The 20585-nt window shown below is 40.5% G+C and overlaps 1 protein-coding gene across 2 annotated transcripts in view; it reads left to right on the forward strand.

The window, feature by feature from the left end:
• Positions 1-982: 982 nt before the first annotated feature.
• The window catches only part of DIRAS3 (DIRAS family GTPase 3), a 34853-nt gene continuing 15250 nt past the window's right edge, over positions 983-20585 (forward strand). Inside the window, exons 1-3 of one of the 2 annotated variants that reach the window (XM_082421195.1) lie at positions 983-3429; positions 7638-7818; positions 8938-9246. The gene's annotated coding sequence lies outside the window, so the exon portion shown is untranslated. The remainder of the gene's footprint in view (positions 3430-7637; positions 7819-8937; positions 9247-20585) is intronic. The other variant, XM_082421196.1, reaches the window with a different exon arrangement.

Raw genomic sequence — 20585 nt, forward strand, 5'->3', positions numbered from 1 at the left:
AAAACTCTCCATCCAGCGCACAGCCAGCCTAACAAAGAGAGCCCACGTTTCAGGACGCTTCTCCAATCTCACCAGAAAGAGAAGTCTTTCCCTCCCCTGGGAAGAAATGAAGGAGAGGGAGAAAGATGGGTGTGAGCTAGCTCTCCAGTACCCCAAAGAGGGCAGAGATTCCTGTTTTGCGGACTGGCAAGAATGCCGGAGGGGAGAAAAGGATTCCCTAACACAGGGCCGGGGGGTGTTGAGTGAAATACTAGAGGCACGTAGCTGGCTCCTGGTGGACGCACTTCGCCTCTTCTTGCTTCCCAGACAAAAGACGTCTGGCCACCTGCACCCCTGTGTGTGCACGGAGAGCCTGCAGCTCCCAGCAGCTGCCACCCATACACGGACAAGTCAAAGTCCCTTTGAAAATTAAAATCTGCAATAAGACACGTCATTTCTGTCCAATGACAGGTTTGAGTAGAGTGGCGCTATTGAGTTACTGAATTTTTAAGGGTATAACATTATTTTTTCATTTTCCAGTATTTCTCACTATGACCGAACTGTAGAGTTTCATAACGTTCCTTGGCAAAGAAGGAGAGCGTGTCAGCATGCATTTTGCAAAGTCCCTTGTTGCCAGTCTTTCTGAACTGTCACCAGTGGGAGATTCATCCCCAATTCACTGCCTTTCTAGATCTCTTGTATGATTTTTCAAAGTTCCTCATTTAGGAACAAGCACTTTAGTAACGGCAAACACTGACATGTGTTGTATTCTGGACAATGAACAAATGTTCGTCTAAGGGTCAGAGGGGGAAGAGAACATGCTCAGGAACTCACTGCAGTGAGTGATCGAGTTGGGTTCCAGCCCACACCCGTGCTGCCTTGCATTGCTTCTCATGGGCCTAGAGTGACTGGGCTTTCAGGTGCTTTCTTTCCAGGCACCGCCCCGCCCCCCATTCCCCTCCACGAGATAACTGGGTTCATGGAGGAGGAAAACACTGAAATAAAATCTTTCTGGGGTGGAATAACATGTGGCCTCCTTTCTTCGGAGCGTGAAGGAAAAATCTCTCTCTTCCGGTAGGTTGCTGATGCCTGATAATATTTATCGGCTCCTGACCTTGTGCCGGGCATGGTGCTGGGCAATTTACGTTATTTCATTTAATCTTCACAGCAATCCCATGAGCAATGATTATCATCCTCACGTTACAGATGAGGAAAAGGAGGCTTGGAGACCCTTAGGTAACTTTCTGTGCAGTCTCGCTGGAAAGTGGTGGAACGTTGCCAGCTTAGACAATTTCATTTTAAATTCTTGCCAAAACCTTTACCCTCTACCTATCCATTCCTCCTCCTCCCCAAAGTTGGAGATTTATTCAAAGGAAATCCACTTTGAACGTGCATGTGCCTTGAGTGTTTGAGTTTATGGGTCACTCACACTTGATCTGTTTCATTCTTTGCTCTCTGTACTTAGGGACAAATGGGAGTCTGGAGAGTAAGAGGACAGTTGGGGGAAGGCGGGATTTTGGAACCTGCAGACACGCTGGGTGCAGAGATCACAGGCCCATTCTCTGCATCCTCTCCCTGGGCCAGCTCCAGCCATGGAGTATTGGGAAGAGCAGCAGACTGGAGTCGGTGACCTGGCTCTTCCAGTATCTTAGCTACATGAGTTCGGCCACTAGATTTCCACTCTCTGCTAACAGTTTCCTGCACTGTAGCACAAGCAGGTTGGGATTGATGAATGTTGAGTTTCCCCTGAGCATCCGAGCTAAGTAATTCAATCTCACATCACTCAGTGAGAGAAACTGCTAGGAAAAGCTGTGTTTTCTCTGAGCAACTGTTTTAGCTTGTTTGTTTGGCAAATGCTTATATAACATGTACAAGTAACTACTGTGTACTGTTTTAGGTACTTTATGAATATCAACTTATCTCATCCTCCCAATAGTCCACGTGGTAGGTATTCCAGGTATTATTATTATTATCCTGTTGATGGGCAAGGGGACTGAAGCACACAGAGATTTACTCAAGGTCCCAAAACTAGTAAGCATGGAGCCAAGTTGAATCGAAGCAGTCCAGCTCCAGAGTCCATGTTCTTACCTTGTGTTTATCTCCTGGACAGTGGAATTGTGTAACTGATCCAGTGCCCCTCTTTAACTTGACAACCCAGGCTACCTCTTACGTTTAGCAAATGTACAAGCCCTGAGAGTGTGTGCTTTAGGTACTAGGTTCACCCGCAGCTTCATTCTGCCTGCCTGTTTTCCTCTCATTCTTCACCCCACCAAATTTTTTCCCCCTGTTTATGAGTATACCTCTTTGCCACTCACCAAAACATCCTTTTGGGAAGATGGTAAGAAATTTTAAGAATAATAATAAAGATAAATATAAAGATGATTCAGTGATGCAAGTTTGGAATCCTTCTAAGGGGCTTGCTGTATCCTCCAGTGTCTGTGTGGTGCTTTCACAGAGTTTGGGAGGGAGAGTTGGGGCGAGGAGGCAGCTCTACTTCAGGGGAACAAGGTTCAGGTTCTCAGCAAGGATGACAGTACTTCCTGGCGGGGGCAGGGGTTGTCGGAAAATTTATTGTGGGAGGGGATTGATTATTGCAATAATTGGGGGGGTTGCTATTGGGATAAACTGGGTGAGGGACAAATCCACTAAAGTCCTACAGTGAGGGAGACAGCCCCACACAAATGACAAATGCCCCATTGGAAATATATGTAGGTAAAAATCTCTATGGTTACCAGAGCCTAACACCTAACTCCATTTTACATATGTTTAAAAGGATATTTTACATGGTTTTGACATATACTGAATTTTCCAGGAATGCAACTCCCATGTAAATCAAGAGAAGATTGAACTTCGTTTCAGAACTTTACCAAGAATTGTTCACCACTTGGAAATATTCCATCATCAACAACAGCACTTCTGGTATCTGAGTCAACAATGCAATATACTATATCAGTTTACACTTGTAGCTGTCACATTCATATTGATACTACTTATATATATACACATACAAATATGCTCATTTAGCGTTTATCTCAAAATGTTCAATATAAAGAAAAAGTGTCAACAATAAACATTATTTGAGTATTGTCTTACTTCTCATACATCCAAATTTGCTCATTATAACTAGGAGCAAGCATCTGCCAACTTCAACATGTCTCTAGTGTAATCATGCCTAAACATCTCCAGGTTGAAATACACACTCCTTTTATTATAAATTACTTTTCATTTATTGATTTTCTATTCAAGAGGATATTGTATTATCTTCTAAAAATTTAGACTATTTGTGAATTTCTTTTCAAGATATCAAAGGGGGGAGTTACAAATGTATATTTACAATGATGGTGTTGTGTCTGATAGGTTTGGGAACCACTGACTAAGGCCTCAAATATACAGCCTCCTGGCATGCACAAGGGTCTTCTTCAACTGTGTGCTTCCCAGCTTAATGTGACAGTAAGTAGTATTTGGTCATTGTGTCTTCATGTGTTTCTGTTTCACTCAAATTTATTCATTCATTCCTCAAGTAATTTATTGAATGCTACCAGCTGATAGACACTGTGCTATGTGCTAGAAGGGCAGTTTGCTTAAACTCAACAGATGCTACAAAATTAACAAGAGAATAATATAAATAATTTTTGCCAATCAACTTGAAATTTTACATGACATGGATAAATTCCTTAAAAGTCATTACTTACTGAAACTGACCCAAGAAGATATAGAAGATATGAATTAGTCTTATAAATATTTTTTAAAATTTAATTCCAAGTTTCTTTCCCAGAAAGAAAAGTTGGGCTTCACTGGTGAATTGTACCAAACATTTAAGAAAGAATAATTCTAATTTCACAAAAACTATCTCAGAGGATAAAGAGGAAAAGCTTCCAATTTGTTTTATGAGGTCCTATAACCTTGAAACCATAACCTTGATATCAAAAATCATAGGCCAATATTATTCATGAACTTAGGTGCGAATACCCTAAAGAAAATATTAGCAAACTCAATCCAACAATTCATCAAAATCAAGTTGGATATTTTCTAGGAATGCAAGACTAGTTTAACATTGGAAAAAAACAGGCAGTGTAATTCACCATATTAACATTAAGAAAGCTATAAATCTTTTGGACATTTCAATAGATGAAGGAATATTTAATTATATTCAACATCTATTCATGAGAAAAAACTTCTTAAAAATTAGAAATAGAAAAGAATTTCCTTAGTTTCATAAGGGGTTGCTAAAAAAAACACAACGTCATACTAAATGGTGCAATGCTGAAAGCTTTCTCTCTGCGACTAGGGATAAGACAAGTATGCCCAGCATCACCACTTCCATGCAGCATTTTACAGAAAATCCTAGCAAGTACAACAAGAACAGAAAATAAACAAAAGATATAATGAATGTAAAGTAAGAAATAAAACTATTATTGTTTAAACAAATTATTATTGTTTACAAATAGTGTTGTATGCAGAAAAAATTCATTTACAATTAAATTATCAGAAATAATAAGTGAGTTTAGCAAAGTTTGTGGATACAAGGTCAAGGTACAAAATCAATTAAAGCAGCCAAAATTAGAAAATACAAATTTTAAGCAGATACCATTTATAGTAGCAACAAAACACCAAATACCTATGAATAAATCTTACAAAATACGTGCAAGATTTCTGCACAAAAATAACACAATATTGAGAGAAATTAATGAAGACCTATATAAGTAGAGAAATAGCTCATGTTTATGGATAGGAAAACCCTGTAAGACATAAACTCCATGGTTTATAATCCTGATAAAAATCACAGGGTTCTCAGCTCGGTGCTCTGTGATGACCTAGATGGGTGGGATGGGGGGAGGGAGGTCCAAGAGGGAGGGAATATACGTATACATATAGCTGATTCACTTCACTGTACAGCAGAAACTAACACAGCATTGTACAGGAATTATACTCCAATTAAAAAAAAGAAAAAAACTCATGAGCTGCTTCTAAAATATATATGGAAATAAAAAGGGATACTATGAAAGAGTAAGGTCAAAGAACTTACACACTAGATATCAATACTTATTATAATGCTATAGTAATTAAGACCGTGTGGTATTTGTGTAAAGGCAGACAAACAGACTAAGAAAAAAGTCCTCAAACAGGTCCACACATATTTGGACATTTGATCATACAAGTTGGGGAAAGGACAGTTCAGTCAATGTTTTGTCTATTGAGTAACTGTATGGAAAAAAGAAAAGAAACTTGATTATTATGTCACAGCATACATAAAAATCAATTCTCAATTGATGGTAGGTCTAAATGTGAAATTTCTTTAAGATAAAATAAGAAAATATCTTCATGATGTGAAGATAGAGAAAAGTATTTATTAAATGACACACATACTCACCAACAATAAAGGAAATATTGATAAATTGGACTACATTAAATTAAGAACTTTTGTTTATCAGATGACATCACTAAAAGAGTGAAAAAGTAAGCCACATAGTAGGAGAAGATACTTGTGACACATAATTGACAAAGGACTTATGTCCAAAATATGTGAAAAACTTTTTATAAATCAGTAAGTAATACAGATAATTCAATATATCTTCTTTACAAAAGAGGATATCCAAATAGCTGATATATCTACAAAAGGTGCTCAACCTTATTAGTAATCAAGGAAATACAAACTGAAACACACCTACCCTGTGACCAGCAGCTCCACTACTAGGCATATACCCAACAGAAGTGCAAGCATATGTGTACCAAGACATTTACAAGAATGTTCATTGCAGCATTATTTGAAACAGTCCCAAACTGGAAGCAACCCAAAAGCCCATTCATAATAGAAATTGTGGTGTACTCATTCAGTGAAATACTCTTCAGCAATTATGATGAAAAAAACCATGGAAACATAAAACATGAGCAAATCTCATGAACATTATTTTTAGAGCAGAAATCCAACACAAAAGAATATATACTGTATGACTCCACTTATATAAGGTCAAAAACAAGCAAAACTTAACTATAGCTTTGGAAGTCTGTGTAGTAACTGAATAGGGAGAAAGTAGTTTTGGAAAGGGGACCTGAGCTTGGCTTTTGGAAGTGCTAAAAATGTCCTATTGGTTATGATGATGGATTATATCAAGTTGTATGCTTATGATTTGTACATTCTTATTTAGTGAGGTACATTTCAATAATTTTTTAAAAAATTCAGCAATGCCCTAATCAGACTAATCTTATGGAATTATTTATTTATATTTTCAGTTACAATAACATAATAGTTGATGTGACAATTTATAAGTGACATTGATGAAACAAAAGTGAGAAATTATGTATGGTTAATAACTGCTAATAAAAAATAAAGTTGAACTCATGGAAGGAAAGCTACACACACAATGTAACCTGAAGATTTTGAAGAAGGAAGTTCAACAAAGATCAAACACCTTAGAAGAAGGCTTCTTGCCTGACTCAAGACTTTGGGCCCTGCTGGCATTCAAGCACACTCTGTCCTGGCCTATGAGGCTCTTGCTGGTTCATACCCAACTTACACCTCCTCTGGTCCCAGTGAGTCTTTTGTCTTAATCTTGGACCAGATGAGGACAGAACTCTTTGAGCACTGATTGGTTCGTAGAACTGAAATGTTTCCAACAACACAAAGCTGCAAATTGCTATGATTCATCCTGAGTGCATGCAGCCCTCGGAGGGCTTTATTGTAAGAGGAACACACTTGCCAAAACCCTTCTGTATGGCCACAACCTCCCTCGTCTACACGTGGGATGCTGAGATTTGGGTTTTAAATTTTAATCGGAGAGCACAGATTGGTATCTGGGCTGTTTTCCTCTGTGAGGTTTTGTCTTTGCTGTTGCCATTGTTGTTATACGAGAAAGGGAAGGAGGGAGTGAGAAATCTCATATTCTCTTGCCTGGATTTCAAGACCCTTATAATGGTTCCCAAAGCTACCTTTTCAAACATATCTCCCACTGATCCCCTGGTTGGTGCCTATATTAACCGAACAAAAGTCACTACTGCAAAATACTGTGTGCTTCTTGCTTTTAAGCATTGTTCCATACTTGCCCCACTCATTTCTACTTAGATGAATCAATTCCGCCTTCAAGGCTGAATTCAATGCAGCTTCCACCAGAAGCGTTCACTGACCATTCCCAGCCCCTGTGAGTGCTCTTTCCTGCTCACTCTAACGGCTATTTAACTGACCCTATTTTCCATACCCTAAATCAGAATGCATAGTCTGCAGGGGACTTGTCAACCATTTATGGGTATGAACAGCCATCTATGAGACGTTTGAAGCTGGGAATAATGGAATTTCACATCAATAAATTTTTTCCTGCTGTTAAAGTATATATCATGTGCCAGGCACTATGTGAAACACTTCATCTACATTATTTCATCGAATCCTCATGATAATCCTAGTTGGTAGATATTATTATGTATCTGCCCAAGGTTATTCTAGAGACAATAAACTGCAGAGCCAGAACTCAAACCCAGAACTGACTCGTCAGGATATGCTCCCCACTCTGCCACAGAGCTGTTCACAGATGTGGAGAGGGCAGGGGTGCAGGGTGTAGGAGGCTGAGGCAGCGTTATGGAGAGAAGCTGGGAGAGATGAGGCTGGGCCTGACCATGTTTGGTCCATGTCAGATCAGTGCGTGCTAATCTGGAGCTCTGTCCAACAGGCAGCAGGAAGACAGTGCGTGTGAGTACGAAGGCTTCAGCGAGCTGCCTGGAAATGCAGATCTGGTAGATCCTCACTAGTTTCAGAGCTGGTGTAGTACAGTGGCTGCAAGCAAAGACTCTAGAGCCGGACTGCATGGATTTGAATCCTGGCTCCGTCACTTATTAGATGTACGACTTTAGGTAAGTTACTCGCCCTCTCTGAAGTCACTTGTCCACTCTGCCCCTGTTTTTTTATCTGCAAAATGGAGATGATAGTACTTATCTTGTAGTGCTGTTGTGAGGATGAAATGAGTTAATATGTGGGAAGCTTTCTGCAGGGTGCCAGGCACACAGTAGGTCCTGTGGGAGAGCGGGCTCTTCCTCTTCTTCTCTGTTTGGGCCCCTGTAAATGAGAGTTGGATCAGATCGTCCACAGTACGGCCACCGTAACATCCATTTCTGCTCTCCTCTTAGATTTCATGAGTTCTAGGAAAGTCTAAACTCTGCTTCTAATTTGCTGCACCATGCTGGCAAACCATTTAAATGGAGAAGCAGCTAAATGACCCTGAATAGGTTACTTGGTGTCTCCAGCCATCACTCCTGCTTAACAATTCTAGGACCCCAAACAGAATAGTGCACACCTCCTAGCTGAAAAGTGTTTCTGGGTCCCCCAGACCTGTGGAGTGTTAGAAGCGGGACTGTTTTCCTCTTTTAGCACCCATCTGCCACCTCCCAACTTGTGGGCAAGTTGCCCTTGAAGGTAAGGTCCAGGTGAGGCATTTCTGAGGTTAGCTCTGTGAGGGGGGAAAGCCGAGAAGACCGCCTCCACAGGCGTGTGGGCAGCAGGGAGGGCTTTAGGCCCTCATAACTCTGCCGCCTTCTGCACCCCATTCTTGCATGAAGACAATTGGCATTTTCAACATCTGATATAAAGTACTGTATGTATGCGGTTCAGGCTTCACTCCAGCCCAAGGACTGCCCCTCAGCCCCTTAAATCAGGGGTTCAGGAGCCACTGATGCCTGCAGGCTTCCTGTGAAGGTTCACCAGTGCACACCGCAATCCCTTGCACGGTGACTCAGGCAACAGTTTTATCAAATATTTTGCCATAGCAAAACAGGACTCCCCAGCCTGCCCGTCCCCAGTACCTGCTTCCTCACACAGTCAGTGTCACATGCTTTAGTCTTCTGTTACGGGAGCACGCACTTCAAAGTACCAATTTCTAATTTGGTTAGGGTAGTCTAAGCAATGCTGTGATTGCAGACAGGCCCAAGCATGTCATGGCTCAACAGGAAAGCAGCTTACTTCTCACTTGTCTCAAGGTCTAGCAGGTTGGATCTTTCTTTTCGAAGCAGTGATTCAGGAAACACAGCTCCGTCTACCCGGTGGTTCTACCAATTAAGTCTACAATGCATGGCTCTCAGAGTTGGGAACTTGGGAGTTCACTCCATTCCAGTATGATGGGGAAGGAAAAAGAGAAAGAGAGAGAGTGAGATGGGCCTGGAAGTGTCATCCCTGACTTTCATCAGTAACCTTCTGTCCACCTGGAACTCAGTCACATGATGCCAGCTAATAGAATGGAGGCCGGGAATGGAGTCCAGCTGTGTGCCTAGGAAGAAGAGATGGCTTTGGTAAGCATCCTGCCGGTCTCTGCTACTGTTAACTACGGTATTGGTCCAAGTCCTGTCTATTCTGTCTCCAAAAGTTTTCAACTTTTCTCTATTTACAGTATCACATTTTAAAATTTCTATCCTAAATCTTATAACTCCTTTTTTTTTTTTAATTTTTTCCTCCTACTATTTTTTTTTAAACATCTTTATTGGAGTATAATTGCTTTACAGTGGTGTGTTAGTTTCTGCTTTATAACCAAGTGAATCAGTTATACATATACATATGTCCTTATATCTCTTCCCTCTTGCATCTCCCTCCCTCCCACCCTCCCTATCCCACCCCTCTAGGTGGTCACAAAGCACCGAGCTGATCTCCCTGTGCTATGCGGTTGCTTCCCACTAGCTATCTATTTTATGTTTGGTAGTGTATATATGTCCATGCCACTCTCTCACTTTGTCCCAGCTTACCCTTCCCTTCCCCCTCGCTGTGTCAAGTCCATTCTCTAGTAGGTCTGTATCTTTATTCCCGTCTTGCCCCTAGGTTCTTCATGACTTTTTTTTTTTTTTTTTAGATTCCATATATATGTGTTAGCATACGGTATTTGTTTTTCTCTTTCTGACTTACTTCACTCTGTATGACAGCCTCTAGGTCCATCCACCTCACTACAAATAACTCAATTTCGTTTCTTTTTATGGCTGAGTAATATTCCACTGTATATATGTGCCACATCTTCTTTATCCATTCATCTGTTGATGGACACTTAGGTTGCTTCCATGTCCTGGCTATTGTAAACAGAGCTGCAATGAACATTTTGGTACATGACTCTTTTTGAATTATGGTTTTCTTGGGTATATGCCCAGTAGTGGGATTGCTGGGTCGTATGGTAGTTCTATTTGTAGTTTTTTAAGGAACCTCCATACTGTTCTCCATAGTGGCTGTATCAATTTACATTCCCACCAACAGTGCAAGAGGGTTCCCTTTTCTCCACACCCTCTCCAGCATTTATTGTTTCTAGATTTTTTGATGATGGCCATTCTGACCGGTGTGAGATGATATCTCATTGTAGTTTTGATTTGCATTTCTCTAATGATTAATGATGTTGAGCATTGTTTCATGTGTTTGTTGGCAATCTGTATGTCTTCTTTGGAGAAATGACTATTTAGGTCTTCTGCCCATTTTTTGACTGGGTTTTCTGTTTTTTGATATTGAGCTGAATGAGCTGCTTGTAAATTTTGGAGATTAATCCTTTGTCAGTTGCTTCATTTGCAAATAATTTCTCCCATTCTGAGAGTTGTCTTTTCGTCTTGTTTATGGTTTCCTTTGCTGTGCAAAAGCTTTTAAGTTTCATTAGGTCCCATTTGTTTATTTTTGTTTTTATTTCCATTTCTCTAGGAGGTGGGTCAAAAAGGATCTTGCTGTGATTTATGTCATAGAGTGTTCTGCCTATGTTTTCCTCTAAGAGTTTGATAGTGTCTGGCCTTACATTTAGGGCTTTAATCCATTTTGAGTTTATTTTTGTGTATGGTGTTAGGGAGTGTTCTAATTTCATTCTTTTACATGTAGCTGTCCCATTTTCCCAGCACCACTTATTGAAGAGGCTGTCTTTTCTCCACTGTATATTCTTGCCTCCTTTATCAAAGATAAGGTGACCATATGTGCATGGGTTTATCTCTGGGCTTTCTATCCTGTTCTATTGATCTATACTTCTGTTTTTGTGCCAGTACCATACTGTCTTGATTACTGTAGTTTTGTAGTATAGTTTGAAGTCAGGGAGCCTGATTCCTCCAGCTCCATTTTTCTTTCTCAAGATTTCTTTGGCTATTCGGGGTCTTTTGTGTTTCCATACAAATTGTGAAATTTTTTGTTCTAGTTCTGTGAAAAATGCCAGTGGTAGTTTGATAGGGATTGCATTGAATCTGTAGTTTGCTTTGGGTAGTTGAGTCATTTTCACAATGTTGATTCTTCCAATCCAAGAACATGGTATATCTCTCCATCTCTTTGTATCATCTTTAATTTCTTTCATCAGTGTCTTATAATTTTCTGCATACAGGTCTTTTGTTTCCTTAAGTAGGTTTATTCCTAGATATTTTATTCTTTTTGTTGCAATGGTAAATGGGAGTGTTTTCTTAATTTCACTTTCAGATTTTTCATCATTAGTGTCTAGGAATGCAAGAGATTTCTGTGCATTTATTTTGTATCCTGCTACTCTACCAAATTCATTAATTAGCTCTAGTAGTTTTCTGGTAGCACCTTTAGGATTCTCTATGTATAGTATCATGTCATCTGCAAACAGTGACAGCTTTACTTCTTCTTTTCCCATTTGGATTCCTTTTATTTCTTTTTCTTCTCTGATTGCTGTGGCTAAAACTTCCAAAACTATGTTGAATAATAGTGGTGAGAGTGGGCAACCTTGTCTTGTTCCTGATCATAGTGGAAATGGTTTCAGTTTTTCACCATTGAGGATGATGTTGGCTGTGGGTTTGTCATATATGGCCTTTATTATGTAGAGGAAAGTTCCCTCTATGCCTACTTTCTGGAGGGTTTTTATCATAAATGGGTGTTGAATTTTGTCGAAAGCTTTCTCTACATCTATTGAGATGATCATATGGTTTTTCTCCTTCAATTTGTTAATATGGTGTATCACATTGATTGATTTGTGTATATTGAAGAATCCTTGCATTCCTGGAATAAACCCCACTTGATCATGGTGTATGATCCTTTTAATGTGCTGTTGGATTCTGTTTGCTAGTATTTTGTTGAGGATTTTTACATCTATGTTCATCAGTGATATTGGCCTGTAGTTTTCTTTCTTTGTGACATCTTTGTCTGGTTTTGGTATCAGGGTGATGGTGGACTCGTAGAATGAGTTTGGGAGTGTTCCTCTCTCTGCTATATTTTGGAAGAGTTTGAGAAGGATAGGTGTTAGCATTTCTCTAAATGTTTGATAGAATTCGCCTGTGAAGCCATCTTGTCCTGGGCTTTTGTTTGTTGGAAGATTTTTAATCACAGTTTCAATTTCAGTGCTTGTGACTGGTCTGTTAATATTTTCTATTTCTTCCTGGTTCAGTCTCGGAAGGTTGTGCATTTCTAAGAATTTGTCCATTTCTTCCACATTGTCCATTTTACTGGCATATATTTGTTTGTAGTAATCGCTCATGATCCTTTGTATTTCTGCAGTGTCAGTTGTTACTTCTCCTTTTTCATTTCTAAATCTATTGATTTGAGTATTCTCCCTTTTTTCTTGATGAGTCTGGTTAATGGTTTATCTTCTCAAAGAACCAGCTTTTAGTTTTATTGATCCTTGCTGTCATTTCCTTCATTTCTTTTTCATTTATTTCTGATCTGAACTTTATGATTTCTTTCCTTCTGCTAACTTTGGTGTTGTTTTGTTCTTCTTTCTCTAATTGCTTTAGGTGTAAGGTTAGGTTGTTTATTTGAGATGTTTCTTGTTTCTTAAGTTAGGATAGTATTGCTGTAAACTTCCCTCTTAGAACTGCTTTTGCTGCATCCCATAAGTTTTGGGTTGTCATGTTTTCATTGTCATTTGTTTCTAGGTATTTTTTTGATTTCTTCAGTGATCTCTTGGTTATTAAGTAGTGTATTGTTTATCCTCCATGTGTTTGTATTTTTTACAGAATTTTTCCTGTAATTGATATCTAGTCTCATAGCATTGTTGTCAGAAAAGACACTTGATATGATTTCAATTTTCTTAAATTTACCAAGGCTTGATTTGTGACCCAAGATATGATCTATCCTGGAGAATGTTCCATGAGCACTTGAGAAGAATGTGTATTCTGTTGTTTTGGATGGAATGTCCTATAAATATCAATTAAGTCCATCTTTTTAATGTATCGTTTAAAGCTTGTATTTCCTTATTTTTTTTCATTGTGGATTATCTGTCCATTGGTGAAAGTGGGGTGTTAAAGTCCCCTACTATGATTGTGTTACTGTCAGTTTCCTCTTTTATGGCTGTTAGTATTTGCCTTATGTGTTGAGGTGCTCCTATGTTGGGTGCATAAATATTTACAATTGTTATATCTTCTTCTTGGATCAATCCCTTGATCATTATGTAGTGTCCTTCTTTGTCTCTTGTCTTTATTTTACAGTCTATTTTGTCTGATATGAGAATTGCTACTCCAGCTTTCTTTTGATTTCTATTTGCATGGAATATCTTTTTCCATCCCCTCACTTTCAGTCTGTATGTGTCCCTAGGTCTGAAGTGGGTCTCTTGTAGACAGCATATATACGGGTCTTGTTTTTGTATCCATTCAGCCAGTCTATGTCTTTTGGTTGGAGCATTTAATCCATTTACATTTAAGGTATTTATCGATATGTATGTTCCTATTACCATTTTCTTAATTGTTTTGGGTTTATTATTGTAGGTCTTTTCCTTCTCTTGTGTTTCCTGCCTAGAGAAGTTCCTTTAACATTTGTTGTAAAGCTGGTTTGGTGGTGCTGAATTCTCTTAGCTTTTGCTTGTCTGTAGAACTTTTAATTTCTCTGTCAAATCTGAATGAGATGCTTGCTGGGTAGAGTAATCTTGGTTGTAGGTTTTTCTCCTTCATCACTTTAAATATGTCCTGCCACTCCCTTCTAGCTTGCAGAGTTTCTGCTGAAAGATCAACTGTTAACCTTATGGGGATTCCCTTGTGTGTTATTTGTTGTTTTTCCCTTGCTGCTTTTAATATTTATTCTTTGTATTTAATTTTTGAGAGTTTGATTAATAAGTGTCTTGGCGTTTCTCCTTGGATTTATCCTGTATGGGACTCTCTGTGCTTCCTGGACTTGATTAAGTATTTCCTTTCCCATATTAGGGAAGTTTTCAACTATAATCTCTTCAAATATTTTTCTCAGTCACTTTCTTTTTCTCTTTTTCTTCTGCGACCCCTGTAATTCGAATGTTGGTGCGTTTAATGTTGTCCCAGAAGTCTCTGAGACTGTCCTCAATTCTTTTCATTCTTTTTTCTTTATTCAGCTCTGCAGTAGTTATTTCCACTATTTTATCTTCCAGGTCACTTATCCGTTCTTCTGCCTCAGTTATTCTGCTATTGATCCCTTCTAGAGAATTTTTAATTTCATTTATTGTGTTGTTCATCACTGTTTATTTGCTCTTTAGTTCTTCTAGGTCCTTGTTAAATGTTTCTTGTATTTTCTCTATTCTATTTCCAAGATTTTGGATCATCTTTACTATCATTATTCTGAATTCTTTTTCAGGTAGACTGCCTATTTCCTCTTCATTTTTTAGGTCTGGTGGGTTTTTGCCTTGCTCCGTCATCTGCTGTGTGTTTCTCTGTCTTCTCATTTTGCTTAACTTACTGTGTTTGGGGTCTCCTTTTTGCAGGCTGCAGGTTCGTAGTTCCCGTTGTTTTTGGTGTGTGTCCCCAGTGGCTAAGGTTGGTTCATTGGGTTGTGTAGGTTTCCTGGTGGAGGGGACTAGTGCCTGTGTTCTGGTGGATGAGGCTGGATCTTGTCTTTCTGGTGGGCAGGTCCACGTCTGGTGGTGTGTTTTGGGGTGTCTGTGGCCTTACTATGATTTGAGGCAGCCTCTGTGCTAATGGGTGGGGTTGTGTTTTTGTCTTGCTAGTTGATTGGCATAGGGTGTCCTGCACTGTAGCTTGCTGGTCGTTGAGTGGAGCTGGGTCTTGGCGTTGAGATGGTGATCTCTGGGAGATTTTTGCCGTTTGATATTATGTGGAGCTGGGAGGTCTCCTGTGGACCAGTGTCCTGAACTTGGCTCTCCCACCTCAGAGGCACAGCCCTGATGCCTGGCTGGAGCACCAAGACCCTTTCATCCACATGGCTTAGAGTAAAAGGGAGAAAAGAAAGAAAGAAAGAAGATAAAATAAAATAAAATAAAATAAAGTTATTAAAATAAAAAATAATTATTAAGAAAAATTTTTTTTAAGTATTGAAAAAAACCAAAAAAAACCCCAGACAGACAGAACCCTAGGACAAATGATAAAAACAAAGCTATACAGACAAAATCACACAGAAGCATACACTCACACACTCACAAAGAGAGAAAAAGGGAAAAAATATATATATATCATTGCTCCCAAAGTCCACCTCCTCAATTTGGGATGATTCATTGTCTATTCAGGTATTCCACAGGTGCAGGGTACCTCAAGTTGATTGTGGAGATTTAATCCGCTGCTCCTGAGGCTGCTGGGAGAAATTTCCCTTTCTCTTCTTTGTTTGCACAGCTCCCAGGGTTCAGCTTTGGATTTGGCCCTGCCTCTGCGTGTAGGTCGCCTGAGGGCGTCTGTTCTTCGCTCAGACAGAACGGGGTTAAAGGAGCAGCTGCTTCGGGGGCTCTGGTTCGCTCAGGCCAGGGGGAGGGAGGGGTATGGATGCGGGGTGAGCCTGCGGCAGCAGAGGCCGGCGTGACGTTGCAGCAGCCTGAGGCGTGCCGTGCGTTCTCCCGGGGAAGTTGTCCCTGGATCACAGGACCCTGGCAGTGGCGGGCTGCACAGGCTCCCAGAGGGGAGGTGTGGATAGTGACCTGTGCTTGCACACAGGCTTCTTGGTGGCAGCAGCAGCAGCCTTAGCGTCCCATGCCCGTCTCTGGGGTCCGCACTGATAGCCGCAGCTCGCGCCCATCTCTGGAGCTCCTTTAAGCGGTGCTCTGAATCCCCTTTCCTCGTGCACCAGGAAACAAAGAGGCAAGAAAAAGTCTCTTGCCTCTTCGGCAGCTCCAGACTTTTTCCCGAACTCCCTCCCAGCCAACTGTGGTGCGCTAACCCCTTCAGGCTGTGTTCACGCCGCCAACCCCAGTCCTCTCCCTGGGATCCGACTTCCGAAGCCCGAGCCTCAGCTCCCAGCCCCGCCCGCCCCGGCGGGTGAGCAGACAAGCCTCTCGGGCCGCTGAGTGCTGGTCGGCCCCGAGCCTCTGTGCGGGAATCTCTCCGCTTTGCCCTCCACACCCCTGTGGCTGCGCTCTCCTCCGCGGCTCCGAAGCTTCCCCCCTCCGCCACCCACAGTCTCCACCCGCGAAGGGGCTTCCTAGTGAGTGGAAACCTTTCCTCCCCCACAGCTCCCTCCCACTGGTGCGGGTCCCGTCCCTATTCTTTTGTCTCTGTTTTTTCTTTTTTCTTTTGCCCTACCCAGGTACGTGGGGAGTTTCTTGCCTTTTGGGAGGTCTGAGGTCTTCTGCCAGCGTTCAGTAGGTGTTGTTCCACATGTAGATGTATTTCTGATGTATCTGTGGGGAGGAAGGCGATCTCCACATCTTACTCTTCTGCCATCTTGAAGCTCCTCTCCTTTTTTTAAAAAAAATTAATTAGTTTATTTATTTTTGTCTGCATTGGGTCTTTGCTGCTGTGCATGGACTTTCTCTAGTTGCGGCAAGTGGGGGCTATTCTTCGTTGCGGTACACGGGCTTCTCATTGCGGTGGCTTCTCTTGTTGTGGAGCACGGGTTCTAGGTGTGCAGGCTTCAGTAGTTGTGACATGTAGGCTCAGTAGTTGTGGCTCACAGGCTCTAGAGCGCAGGCTCAGTAGTTGTGGCTCACAGGCTTAGTTGCTCCATGGCATGGGGGATCTTCCCGGACCAGGGCTTGAACCCGTCTCCCCTGCATTGGCAGGCAGATTCTTAACCACTGTGTCACCAGAGAAGCCCTTATAACTCCTGTTTTTCTCTAAGTTTTTATTCTTCCAATTTCCTTTAAACAGTTGCCAGTTACTTTTCTAAAACTCAGACATGATCATATTACTCTCCTTACCCCAAAATCTCAATGTCCCCCACACCTATGCTCATAGAATAAAGTGCAAACTCTTTAGCCTAGCATAAAAGTTCTGCCCATCCTGTGTGCTCACATAGTAGAGCTCTCCATTTCTTATGCCTTGTCCTTTCCTTTTCCGTGTTAGTGCATGTGATGTTCCTTCAGCCTCCTGTATATCTTTTTTTTTTTTTAAAGTGCAAGATTTTTAAAAATAATTAATTAATTATTTATGGCTGTATTGGGTCTTTGTTTCTGCATGAGGGCTTTCTCTAGTTGCGGCAAGTGGGGGCCACTCTTCATCGCGGTGCGCGGGCCTCTCATTATCGCGGCCTCTCTTGTTGCAGAGCACAGACTCCAGACGCGCAGGCTCAGTAATTGTGGCTCACGGGCCCAGGTGCTCCACAGCATGTGGGATCTTCCCAGACCAGGGCTCGAACCCGTGTCCCCTGCATTGGCAGGCAGACTCTCAACCACTGCGCCACCAGGGAAGCCCCCTCCTCTATCTCTTAAAACCATACTCACATGACCTACCCTTCATGAAACTGTCCTCAAGTTGCCTGGTTGAAATTGTTCTTTTTTCCAATATTCTCATAGTCCTTTGTTAATCTCTGCATTTGATTCCTACATTATTTCTATGATATGTTACAGTATTCTCACATTATGTGGCCAAGGACAAATGTACATTAGCAAAGAGCAGAACCAATTGGAAAGTTACACATATTCACATCTCCATATTGTACAGGAAAACAAAAGTAACATTCTTGTGAGTCTTGTCATTTTAAAGCTTTATCAAATCAGATTCTTCATGCAATCTTCATGAGTCAGAAGGAAACAGCTCTCCCACAGTTGGTACAGTGGAAGGGAAACCTCTTCTCGCTCTTTTCTAAGAATCCTTTTGCTAATTGTAAAGACTTCATTTTTAAGACCAGCCTCTGGAATTTCATTAATTAGTCTTAACATTTAAAAGCAGGCTTGTAAGTATAGGATGGAAAGGGAGAAAAAGAAGAATAACTTTACAGTGAATAAACCTGACAAACACCATCTCAACCAGGTGATCAAGGATAATATCAACAGTGATGAGTCATGTTGATGGTGTATCCCTTGATGTGGTATGATGGGAATGATACTGTACCTCTGTGGTCCTCCTCCCAAAACATTACCCTAGTCTAATTATGAGAAAAACATCAGACAAGCCCCACTTGAGAGACTTTCTTCAAAATATCTGACCAATAATCCTCAAAACTATCAAGGTCATCAAAAACAGGGTAAGTCTGAGAAACTCACAACCAAGAGGAAACTAAGGAGATAACTAAATATAATGTGGTAAACTGGCTGGGATCCTGAGACACAGAAAGGACATTAGGAAAGAAAATGAGGCTATCTTAATAAAAAATGAACTTGAGTTAATAATCATGTATCAATAGCAGTTCATTTATTGTGACAAATGTACCATACAAATGTAAGATGTTAATAATAGGGGAAACTGGCTGTGGGGTATATGGGAACTCTCTTTACTATCTTTGAGATAATTCTGTGAATCTAAACCTGTTATAATATTTTAAAATCCTTTTAAAAATTCAGTCTTGCCAAATTCAATTTAACTGGCAGAAATATGATTTTGTTTGAAAACAGTGAAACAAGGAGTATATACCATTGTGTTCCACAAAAAAAATAGCATTCAGAGTCCTGCTGAAATAACACAATGGGGTGAAAACTTATTTCTCTTTATTGACTTGTACAAAGAATGCTTTTGTTTAGGCAATGAGTATTTTACAGTGGAAATACTGTGCACGTGGAAAAAAATCAAAGGGGAATATGCTGCAAAACTAAACTTTTTTACTTAAAAAGGGCATAAAATGTGCTTCTTGTTTTTAATGGGGATAATTATTTTCATTCTTTAATAATTAGTCCTCTCTTTGTAGGCAGCTCTTTCCTGCTACTTTAATAGAACTTAGTGGCACAGAGAGAACTGGGAGCAGGGGCAAGGGAGGTGTTGGGAAGAAAGGTCTTTGCTCTGTCTGGCAGGTACTGCTCAGAACATTGGGGAAGTTGAAAATGAAGCCATTCATTCAGAAATATTTGTTTGCCTACTATAAACCAGGAAGTGTGAGGGTTTCTAAAATGAGTCATTTACAGATGCTGCCCTCAAGCACCTTATCATTGTTCAGGGTTGTAATATACACATGCACACACGATTTATATAAGGAGATAAAATTATATATATCCTTATATAAATCAAGTATGTATAAGAAATGTAAATATGTAATATATATATGTGTATGTATATATATATATATATATATATATATATATGTCCTGTATAGCTCACTGTCTTTCCTTGCCTCCCATATGCAGCTATTCTAATGTGTTAATATGTATCTTGTATGTGTGTGTTCCTGCAAAATGTATAATATTGTTTTGTGGGCATATATCTTTAATTTATATAATTATGTAATTATGTAATCCCACTTTCTTACTTTTTTACAGTGAGCACTGTTTTTTTTTTGTTTTTATTTTTTTATTTTTTTAATTTTTTTTTATTTTTTAAAAAAATTTTTTATGTATTATTTATTTATTATGTTTATTTTTGGCTGTGTTGGGTCTTCGTTTCTGTGTGAGGGCTTTCTCCAGTTGCGGCAAGTGGGGGCCACTCTTCATCACGGTGCGTGGGCCTGTCACTATCGCGGCCTCTCTTGCTGCGGAGCAGAGGCTCCAGACGCTCAGGCTCAGTAGTTGTGGCTCACGGGCCCAGTTGCTCCGCGGCATGTGGGATCTTCCCAGACCAGGGCTCGAACCCGTGTCCCCTGCATTGGCAGGCAGATTCTCAGCCACTGCGCCACCAGAGAAACCCCGAGCACTATGTTTTTAACACCCATCCTTGTTGTTATGTGAATACATAATCTTTTACCTGTAATACTGCAAGAAAGAAGGAAAGACCTCCTCTGCCAGTCCCATTGTGGTGTCTGACACTCTTCTCCCACCAACCCCCTCCTCAAGGAGCCTTCATTTGGTTGGTGCATGCCCTTGGGTCTAGGGTATAAGTATTCACTTACATAGACCTGATTGTCTAGGAAAGTTTCCAAAGGATTCTGGCTCGTTTCATTAAGAAGACTGCTTTGTGACCACCTGAAGGGGTGGGATAGGGAGGGTGGGAGGGAGATGCTAGAGGGAGGGGATATGGGGATATAAGTATACGTATAGCTGATTCACTTTGTTATACAGTAGAAACTAACACAACAATGTAAAGCAATTATACTCCAATAAAGATGTTAAAAAATAAAAAAAGAAAGTAAAAAAAAAAATAGAAGACTATGCTGGCAGCTTATTCAAAGCTGTAATGAGTGAAACTCTACAAATCCTCTCTGCCTCCTGAGGATGTGTCATTTCTGATTCCTTTTTTAACCTTGACCCCAGAAAACTGTGTTAACCTTGACCCCAGAAAACTATGTTAACCCCAGAAAACTATGTTAACTCTCTAAAATCCCCATAGTTTTTCTGAGTATTAATTGTGTTTCAGGATACGTACCTGTGGGAGAATGGAAGGTGAGGGTCTGGGAGACAGGGACTAAGATCTTGTCCTGGCTGTGTCTGATTGGCTGAGACACCTTGAGCAGGTCCTTATGTCCTTCTGTGGTTAGA

Source organism: Balaenoptera physalus (genome assembly GCF_965194825.1).
Source record: "Balaenoptera physalus genome assembly, chromosome: 1".
NCBI classification, from domain to species: Eukaryota; Metazoa; Chordata; class Mammalia; order Artiodactyla; family Balaenopteridae; genus Balaenoptera; species Balaenoptera physalus.